General features: G+C 37.1%; 1 long non-coding RNA gene across 1 annotated transcript; it reads right to left on the bottom strand.

Annotated features, from left to right (window-relative positions):
* Positions 1-6925: 6925 nt before the first annotated feature.
* Positions 6926-8169, bottom strand: LOC131326603 (uncharacterized). Its single transcript, XR_009200061.1, has 3 exons — positions 7932-8169; positions 7552-7616; positions 6926-7463 (listed from the first exon to the last, which is right to left on the bottom strand). It is a non-coding gene; the product is annotated as an uncharacterized LOC131326603 (long non-coding RNA).
* Positions 8170-11227: the final 3058 nt, after the last annotated feature.

The following is an 11227-nucleotide window of genomic DNA, read 5'->3' as shown; positions in this document are numbered from 1 at the left end:
AGTGAACAACTCTCTCGAAGAATGGAAAATAGAACGGTCTAAAATATTAGAGGGTGTTCTGTATCTTTGTTGAAGTTAGAGCTACAAGATTGTATATATATGCTAGACTAATTACTGTAGAGAACTCATATCGTGAATATGTGAAAAATGAAATATACTTTGTAGGAAGATTCTAGAAAGAGAATGCGGGCCACTTGATGTAAGGTGGTGTACGACTATAAAAAGAAAGAATGTGCTTAATTGTGAGTGTGCAGATAGTAAGAAGTTTGAGACAAGGCGGAGGTAGTTGGCTCTAATAATAAGTCAAAAGATAGTAAGAAGTTTGAGAAAAGGGGGAGGTAGTTGGTGGCGATAACAAACTAAAGCTCTAATAAGTCGGAAGATATTAAGGAGTTTGAGACAGGGCGGAGGTATATAGCTGGTGGGGTTGTGGCACGTGATAAACTAAAGGATTTAGAGCTATGAGTGAGATATATATATGCTTTAATAAGTCGGAAGATAGTAAGGAGTTTGGGACATGGAGAAGGTAGTTGGTGGCGACCACAAACTAAAGCTCTAATAAGTCGGAAGATAGTAAGGAGTTTGAGACAGGGTGAAGGTATATCTGGTGGGGGTGTGGCATGTGATAAACTAAAACTAAAGGATTTAGAGCTATGAGTGATATATATATATATATATATATATATATATATATATATATATATATATGTATATATATATATATATGTATATATATATATATGGGTTTTAAAGTGATTTTATTGTTCAAGAGGTAGAGGTTGGTAGAGAGAGAGAGGGGGATTTGCTAACAGATGTATCTCAATGATAGATTTTAGGGAGAGAGGGAGAGAATCAGTGAAACATTTGTAGGTGAATATCTGTCCCATGCATGGTATGAAGATCTTGTTCCCTAATAATTCGGGTGGATTACACCCACTATTAAACAAAAATTAATTAGTGAGTTTATTTTAGCACTGCTTAGTTTATGATATTCAATGCTATTTTTTTTTATCATGTAGATTTCAAACATTATTCTTGTACTTTTGCAAATATACAAAACAGGCGTGAAAATTACAACTATTAATTATTCCATTTAGGTCGTTGGTGACAAACAAAACTTGATGCACACTTTTAATTTTTGTAGTACTTATCCAAAGTATTGGCAGTGTGATTTCTTATTAGCTCGTAATAGTATCAGTTTGTGGTATCACATTAATCTTTTCTTTTTTTTTCTTTTTGCTCGGCCATTAATCTTATATTTTTACTTGCATGTTCGTGTTCGTGTTCATGTTCATTTGTGTTTTCCCTTAATGTTGTAGTAATACTTTTTCCACCCACATAGTATTATTTTTTATCATTCAAGTATTAATTGTAGGAAGATGATATTTTTCTTGTACCTCATTTCCAATATTGAATTACCCGTTCTTCTTAATAAATAAATATTTTTGCCGATCAAAAAAATATTGAATTATCCATTTTCAATACGTAGAACCCTAATTTTTAGTCCAGTTATATATTCTCTCCGTTCCAAAATGAGTGGCCTTTTGGGGATTCTATGCCATTTTAAAATGCTTATAAGATTTATGAAGTTTTATGTGATTTTAATTGGAAACTTTATTTAATAGAGCTAATTAAAATCTATCAAACAAGATCTATATTGCATATTTTTTTAACACTCATATTGAAAGATATAAACAATTGAAAATGACACATTTTTCCAAAAAGGTTACTCATTTTGGAATGGAGGGAGTATATACTGTAACTTTTATAAGGAAATTTCCATAGTAATTATTTCCATTTACAGTCTTCGTTAGGAGATTTATTTATGTTATTGATGGTACACTAAAGCTAGTCTTATATGCATAAACAGTAAGAAATTGCCATATTTAACATTTCCATTTACAGCCTTTGTTAGGAGATTTATTTATGTTATTGATGGTTCACTATATCATAGGCATAACCAACAAAATTAATCCATCAAACTATCCATCCATGCACATGGGCATGGTTCAATTCCCGTAAGTACTCATCCCCTCTCCCCAAGTCACCTAGGATAGAGTAGATTATAATTAACGAATGCCAAAAAAAATAAAATAAAAAGGTGTGCGAAACGGTAAAACTTTCAAACGCAGGTATTTACAATCCCCACTATTAATATACTCCACAGGAGCCCCTATTAACGGGTAAATCATAATGGTGGTAAATGGTAATAAAATAGGAAAATTAGGCTTGTTAACTGCAATAACTAAGTCTTGTCCATCATAAATTTCGTTAGTAACTGTTTTACAATCCATCTTTTAAACACTAACTTAATAAAAAAACAAAAACAAAAACAAAAACAAAAACAAAAATGAAGAAAGGATTAAGAGGGTAATTACGAATTAACATAAATAAAATCATTGCAGCTGTTTTATTTACTGGTATTGATAAAGTCCTTTCCTTTCCATCTGTAAACACGGTCATTGTTGCAGCAAGCTGTTAATTAACACTAACTTCGAGGGCAAGACCCTTCATCTAGCTAGGAAATATAGTATTAAATTGTTGCCAAAAACGTGTAGTACTTGTTTCTCTTTTTAGTCTTATTGTTTATTAAAAATTTATAATGTTGTTTTGCTCATGTAACATCATGGTGATTCTTGCTGATATATAGCAAGGATTGTCATGCTAAGCACTAACCAGAGAGCCAAAAACCCAAAGCGATTCCTTTTTTTCAAGTTGGGTGCTCCAAATATTGGGGTTTTTTTTAGGGGTGAGCATGGTGTGAATTGGTTTGATTTTATAGTAAACAAAGAACCAAACCAATACCTATGGATTATGAATTTGGAGAACCAAATCAATCCAAACCATTAAAATACGGTTCGGTTTCGGTTTTAAACCACAGTTTGCATGTATAGAAATTTAGGGTAATTAGTCTCGGTAGTGAAGAAATCATAGGAATACGAATTGGTTTTCATGTATAAAAATTTTGGAATTGGGCCATGGAAGTTGACTGATCTGATGATGTTTTTTGTGTATAATAAATTAATAATCATAGGAAATTAGGATTGAGTTTGATATAGAAAAATGATATTGACACTCCAAAAATTAATGCAGGCACTCCAAAAAATAAAAGAAAGTGGCTTTGGAGTTACACTGATTTTGGAGTGCCTGCATCAATTTTTAGAGTGCCAATATCATTTCCCTTGATATATAGAAGTTTAGTCTAAATTATCTTGGTAGGAAAGAAAAAATAAATATTGCGGTGGATTTAATAGGATCAATAAAATTAGGAAAGTAGTTAACTAAGGCTCTCATATTTATTTGGTGAATCATAATTAAATTATATATATATATATATATATATATATATACGGGGCGGTTCCGAAGACACCCAAAAAAATACCTAAAAAAACACCTCATAGTTCCCGATCAAATTTTGATGATCCGAGCCGCCCAATGTGATCAGAACGTGATTTTAAGGGTACCCGTGAGAAATCAGCAAAAAAAATGACCGGGAAGGGATTGATCCGAACAGTTTTTTATTGAACGGTTCAAATAAAAATTGCTCAAATCAAGCATTTTCCGGTCATTTTTTTTGCTAATTTCTCGAGAGCACCCTTAAAATCACATTCTGCACACATTGAACGGTTCGCGGATCATAAAAATTTGATCAGAAATTATGAGATTTAGATTTGGGGTGTTTTTTTAGGTGTTTTTTTGGGTGTCCCTTGAACCGTCCCGATATACGGTTCGGATCGGAAACTATGTATGTATGTATTATATGGTTCGGATCGGTTTGAAACCATAACCGTGAACGTATATCCACAAACCAAACCATATAACACGGTTTCTAATTTTTTAAACCATGATCAAACCATACTACTAAAAAATCAAACCAAATCTTTCGGTTTGGACTGGATTCGCTGTTTGACGGATTTTTTGCTCACTCCTAATTTTTTTATGTTTAAAAAAAGAGAGAGTTAAAGTATAGTGATAGATGAGGTACTACTATTGTGCATGACGCACCCTACTGTATCACTACAAATTTTCTCTTTTGTATTATTTTTTAATAATATGAAAATCTTTTCTTTGCTGATAAAAAAAAAAGTATATCATAACACGTGCAGTTTTAAATCGTTAGAAACAAAGTTTCTGGTCCCACCCAACTCTTCATTTTCGGCTCTTTTGTAGATGTGCTTGGATCAATTGGTCAAAGGATACCTGGATCAAAAGCAAATTTTAGCTGGGCTAACGTTTTACACTGCTAATAGGCTCCCTCGATCATTCACGACGCACGGACTACATCTTAGGAGCAATGACGGACCAAACGGTGGATGAGACCAAGCAATTGCCCTACCCAAGCTTCAAATTCCTCTAGAATTATCAGTTCTTATCTTAGAATTAATGTTAAAATTATATTAGTTCGTTCGCTCAACGTTTTAAAAAAAAAAATCTAAAACTTGTCTATTCAAATTCTTTTTCAAAAGTTTCATAAGTGTCCTATTAAGATTGTATGCGTTTATAAAAAGATCAATGTTATGTTTACTATCTTATTTTTTTGAAATAGCTATGGGGTACAATATTGTATGCATCTACAATTGTATGTCTGCACTTTTCTAATTGCATATGTTGATCGTAAATATTTGAGATTTGTTTTAGTACATTCGTTGAAATATGTACCTCTTGTTGAGAGTCAACACCTCTAACTCTCCCTCGATCTAGAATAATCATCCATAATAGATTAGAGAATCCTAGAAAAATTAGGGATGTTTAAGAGTGTTACAAAGTCTTATAGAATGGTGAAGAACTCTCAAGAAGAAAGAAAACTAACGGTCTAAAATATTGGAGGGTGTTTTGTATCCTTCTGGAAGGTTCTAGAAGGAAGTTAGAGAGTTTCGAAATTTTTGAAATATTCTCCAAGATTGTATATGCTAGGCTAGTATTGTAGAGAATTCTGAAATATCGTGAATATGTGAAAAATGAAATATATTTTGTAGGAAGATTCTAGAAAGAGAATGTGGACCACTTGATAAAAATATTTTGAACCATTCATTAATGAGGTGTACGACTATAAAAGGAAAGAAGGTGCTCAGTTGTGAGTGTGCATTTGTGTATTCTATTACAAATACTGAAGAGTAAAATAGTGAGGAGTTCGAGGCAGGGGTGAAACTAGCTGCATGGGGGGGGGGGGGGGGGGGGGGGGGGGGGGCACGCCCTCATTTCAAAAATACCAATTTTTTTATTTTTTATTTTTCTTTTAGTACTCAAGAAGCTTTAAATAAAATGATGGTTTACACAGAATTCTTAGTTGTCTGACTGGCCAAGGAGTTTGCCAATGATAGGTGCTTTAGGGAGCCGTACGGGAGTTCGAGCCCCTTCAATACCAACAAACACCGAGGTAGAGACATTATTGGCCAAGTTTGAGGAGGTATTCCAAGAACCCAAAGGCATGCCACCTTCAAGAACTCATGATCATCACATACCGCTGAAGCCAGGGGTGGAGAGAAGTTAAATTATGGAATTATAAAAGCTAGTGTGAGTACCTATTCTTCTCCTATTTTGCTAGTTAAAAAGAAATATGGTACCTGGAGAATGTATGTAGATTATAGAGCATTGAATAATGTCACTGTGAAGGATAAATTTTCAATACCAGCTATAGTTGAGTTGTTGGATGAATTGCATGGTGTAAAATATTTTTTAAATTGGATCTCAGAGTAGGTTATCACCAAATCAAAGTCTTTCTTTCAGATATTCCTAAAACAGGCATTTAGGATACATGAAGGGCACTATGAGTTCTTAGTAATGCCTTTTGGGTTGACAAATGCCCATCTACTTTCTTTCGGTACCTTTTTGTGTTTTCTTTTTTTGAATCACCCTCTATCTCTCCCTCCTTTTTGCATAAATTCCCGTCGTAATTTTTTCCCCCCTACAAATTGGAGAGGAATGTGACCCATTTGGACCATAAATTGCCACAAAATTTGTAATTTTTTCCACTAATTGAAAAAGGAAGGTGACCTATTTGGATATTAAATTTTACGTGACTCCTTCAAACACAGTTTTCCTATAGACTAACATCGTACGAAAAAAGAAGAAGCTTTTTACAAATATTGTAAAAATTACAATTTAAAGAATGGTCGGTTCGGATCAAGAAAAATTAATACGTAATGCCTTCCATTTGCATACCACGTGAGAGTTGAAGCAAGCCTTCATTTTGTTTTTTCAAAAAAAAAAAAAAAACCCACGACAAAACCTAATTATATGACTTTACACTTTAACTTTTCATATTTTTTCGCATATAACACCAACCACGAATATAACACATTCCACATAAATGGAACCATATATCCGGTCCTCCTCAGTATATGATGGGTGATGTACCACCTCACTAGCCTCACCACAGCCCATTGGCCAACTTATCTTTTGGCATAGCTTATTAGCCTAGTCGCCCCATCACATACCAAACAGTTTCACGACATACAGTCACCGTATATAACACAACTAACAAGAACCCAACATTAATGTTGTACAAGAAACATGTATCTCACACTCATCCTTAACCACATATTTAAATCTCGCCTCAATCGGATATCATTTCATCTTAGGATTTTCAACAAAGGCCACAGCCTTGAACTTGTTCTCTAAACCCACGTACTGCCTCCCTTATGTTTCCTTTCTCTAAAGCTTTCTGCAGAATGGAAGTCTTGCTTGTCTATTTAAACCAAATCCAAGTGTACAAGTCATAACCTATTAAGACCACGTGTACAAGCCATGAAATGGACAGATTTTAAATCTTTTTATTAGCTCCATGCCCAGCCTACACGTTGCTTCACACATGCACATATACTACTAGTTTTGGAATTTATCTTTATCTCAATAAAAGACTTCCAGTTCAAATAATTTGATTCCTCTAATATATAGAATATATTTTAAGGGTTTTATAGTAACAGAGACTATAAGCAAAATAACATTTTATTGATAGAAGGCTAACTACTTTGATTTGGCAAACTACCTCCAACATTAAATAATGTGACCAAACTCAATCATTCTTTTTCTATAATTAGATTGAACAAAAGAGGAAAAAGAAAGAAAGAAAGAAATTGGAATTGGTAGTGAATTTAGTTCCCCAAAAGAAAGTTACAAATCCAAGATAAAATAGAGAATGCACAAGACCTAAGAGTTGATTCTATCCTTTCTATAGTCAGTGATTTGGGAATAAACTTTTTCATTCATGCATTGAATCATATGTCCACAAATGTAGAGTAACAAAACAAGTAAAGCTTTTTATCTTGTCGGTAAAATGACAAGTAAGAACGCATTTCAAAATCCAAAAGATTTGCATTTGAAGATTTAATCAGCAAAATACATTCAGAAAATATTACGAGTTCTTTGCTGAAGTTGTGATTTCTACTATTTGCTTCAATCTCACATCCAGGAACAAAAGCTTGGAGTATCTTCATCCTATCATTTATTTTCCCCCTTATCACCTAAAACTCACATGCAGCAAAAGAAAAGTTATATTGGCATGAGTTGCCGAAAAGGGAGACCTCTACGAATGGGGGAGAGAAAAAATACCGAAATCTTGGCCTTGACATTCAACGCGAGTCTTCAAAAGTTAGGGTTTTGTTCTTCTCCATTTCCTATCAAAATAGCCAACCCAATTGAGCACTAAGGCTTGGAAGCCCTAATCAACAGGTACGAAACCCTAATCGAGCACTTCTGTAACACACCAGTTCACACGGGCAAACAAGCAGAAAAAATACAAACTTTATTCAAAGACAACTTCCAGTGGAAATCACAGACATACACATCAAATCCAGAAAAATTTACACTAACAAAGACATGCAAATCGGGCAAACAAGGGGTATATTGGAGATCTATCAAATGTAAAGCAAAATAAGGGGCATATGAGATTTATCAAACGGATATAGAAAAATTAACCAGATGATGAAGACCTAATTGCGTCCGGATTTCCAATCGTTTTGCGTCATGATCGAGGTCCTGCACATGCATCTGCACTTTACTCCATGGCTTGAAAGCGGCCATGGTAGTGGGTTAGTCTTCTTCTCCGGCTAGGAGGCCGTTCATGGCGCTTGGAGATGAAGGGTTTTGGTGAGATGTGCCGGTGAGATTCTTAGTCGTTTGATTGATGGTGTTGAGAGAGAGAGAGAGAGAGAGAGAGAGAGAGAGAGAGAGAGAGACATAAAGAGGAAGAAGAATGGCGTTGGTGCGTACTTCAGTGGGGGAGGAGGAGTAAAGTGGAGGGGAAATTGGACGCATGTGAACCACGTGTAAGGCAAGGCAACGTTCTCAATTGCCCCCCAATGAACTCCTAATTACCAAAATAGGATAGAGCGAATAGACTCAATTACCCTCAACCTCTAGCCTTGTTGTTGTCTAATTGAGGGTGTAGGGAGGTATTCCCAACAGATACATCTAGTTGCCGAACACGTGATGTATGAGAACACGTGAAAGATTTAAAAGGACTTATTGCCGAGCAGTGCGTTGAACAGCGATAAAGGCCAATAACATGAGAAGTTATTGGTGTAAACTAACTGTTCGGCAGATAGAGACACTCCGATTACATTGGACCAAGTTAAATGTGAAGTAGCTGGTCTAGGCAGACTGTTCGGCTACGATAAAAGCCAAAACAAGGAAAGAACTCTAATCAAGAGCAAGAGCAGAGGGAATACTTTAGAAGATTCCAGAAAAGTCATGTCCCGTAAAGGAATGAGATCCCGAAGAAATAGGATCTAGAAAAGATACCCAAACGAGAATGGGATGTTCGGCCAGTTATGGAAAAGAGTCCTAAAAAGACTAAAGGTAATGAATTGATAAGGAAAACGGGAATCCTTGATATCCGGGGTTTCCTATATGAGATAGGAATCCTAGAGCAGTAAGGATGCTTGGACAGCAATCATACGCAAATCTATAAATATGAGGAAAACCTAAAGGCAAAAGGTACGCAATACGTTGCATAATTTGATATCTCCTACTGATAATTAGGGTTTATTGACAAGTACGTGATACTAACTTTGCCATCGGAGGGCCTTTGCCACGAGAGGCAAAGGTGCACTCACCCTCTGTCTATTTTGCAGATTAGGGTTCAGACGACGAATTAGGATTCTGGTGAAAAGGCACGAATAAGCCGTTGCAATCTAATTGATCCGAAGCATCAATTGTTTTCATCCCCCTACAATTGGCGCCGTCTGTGGGAAACGAACTAAATTTTTCTGAAAAATAATCATGATGGAAGAAAATCCAGTTACGCCATTTAGTCCAAAAGACCAGTTTGGTGGGGGAAGAGATAAATCCTCACCAGGCGCTCCGAGAAAGCCCACTGGTAGACATGACAGAGACAACTCCAAAGAAAAAGGAGATAAAACTGCTACTGGCTCCACGAGAAGGAGTAAGTCTCATCGACGAGAAGAATCAGTCACCCATTCAAGAAGTATACACAATGATAATGATGTCCTCGATAAAAAGAAAAGGGAAATCGAGGAGTACGCTCGTTTGATTAGAAAATGAGAGTACGAGATACAAGAGTTGCAGCGGGTACAAGAGCACCCAGAAGATTCTGGACTTTCTCGAAGGAATTCCCAGAAGGACAGACGGACTCTGGTAATCCATAAGCAGGCTCATTCACGAGGGAGAAAGAGCAGGAGTCCTATCATTGGACGATATGAAGCTTCTCCACGAAAGAGGAGAAGCAGAAGTAAAAGCCGAACACCGGAGAGAAGGGCTTTTTCACGAAAAAGAAGGAGCAGAGACCGAAGTTCCACCCTAGAAGAGGAAACAAGGAAACATCATCGAGATAGGTACGAGAGACTTGATGCTGATTGGGTCAAGGCTACGGCCCACAAATCGAATGAGCTCGAGGATGGGACAGTGACTGCACGAGAAGCAGCACGCAAGGCCCTAAGTAATATTGCAGCCTCCCCCTTTGCGAATAGGCTACAAGAGGCTAGGTTGCCGAGCAGAGTGAAGCACGGTACGTTCGTAATTTACGAGACAAATACGGATCCCGTGGCTTACATACAGCATTATCAACAGGCTATGTTTATGCACGAGGGGGATGATGCCATCTTAAGCAAGATGTTCCCCTCCAGTCTTGGCAAGGTGGCTTTGGCTTGGTTTCATAAACTGGCCCCACGATCCATACGAGGATGGGGGCAGTTGGCTGAGGAATTCACTGCTCGATTCTTGACAAGCAGAAAAGCCCCAAAGACGTTTGAAAGTCTTTCCACCATGAAACAGGAGGAGAACAAGCAGATCAGGGATTATGCAAAGAAGTACTGGAAAACTTTCAACGAGATTGAAAGCTGCAGTGAGGAGTATGCAATTGCCACCTTCAAAACTGGTTTGCCTGTTCGGGGAGAGCTGCATCGCTCATTGAATAAACATCCAGTAGCCACGTTGGCTAAACTGATGGAACGGATAGAGCAACATGCCAGAATGGAGGATGACATACTCCGTGAGGATGGCAGGATTGTTGCCGAACAGCCAAAGGCGCCTGTCAAAAAGGTGGATAAGCCAGAGCCCAAAACTTATAGAGAAAGAAAGGAGTATGGGCAGGCTAAGAAAGACCCGAACAAAGATAAGCAAGCTCCTGACCCAAAATCTTTCTTTTTTATCACTGCGGTTTGGAAGGAACCAATTTATAGGATTCTTTATCGAATAAAGAATCAGCCATATTTTAAATGGCCCCCAAGTCTAGGTGGGGACAAGGATGCCAAACGTGCTACGAATCAGCACTGCAGCTACCATAAAGATTGGGGCCATATGACTGAGGATCGTGAGATGTACAAAAGACACCTTGATGATTTGGTCTCTCGAGGCTATCTCAAGGAATTTATCCAGGAGGATCCAAAGGAGAAAGGGAAAGCCGTGGAATTAGGTTACGAACAAAATCTTAAAGGAGTAATTCACATGATACATGGGTTGGCCACACCTTATATGAGAAACGAGGTTAGGCTATTACAAAGGCAAGTGAAGCACGACCAGCAAGTAATGTGATTAGGAAACAAGAGAGGGCGAGAGAATGATGTGTGCAATGAGCGCATAACATTCACAGATGATGACTTGGGAGAAGTCCAAATACCCCACAACGATGCTTTGGTTGTAACCCTACGGGTTGGGGAATATGACATTGAGAGGATTCTAGTGGACTCAGGGAGTTGTACAGAGGTGTTGTACTATGATGCGTTGTAGAAGCTGGAGCTGGCCCAAACAGACTTAGAGCAATCTACAA

The sequence above is a fragment of the Rhododendron vialii genome, chromosome 5a, assembly GCF_030253575.1.
Source record: "Rhododendron vialii isolate Sample 1 chromosome 5a, ASM3025357v1".
Lineage (NCBI taxonomy): Eukaryota > Viridiplantae > Streptophyta > Magnoliopsida > Ericales > Ericaceae > Rhododendron > Rhododendron vialii.
This window is presented reverse-complemented; position numbering and strand designations above follow the sequence as displayed.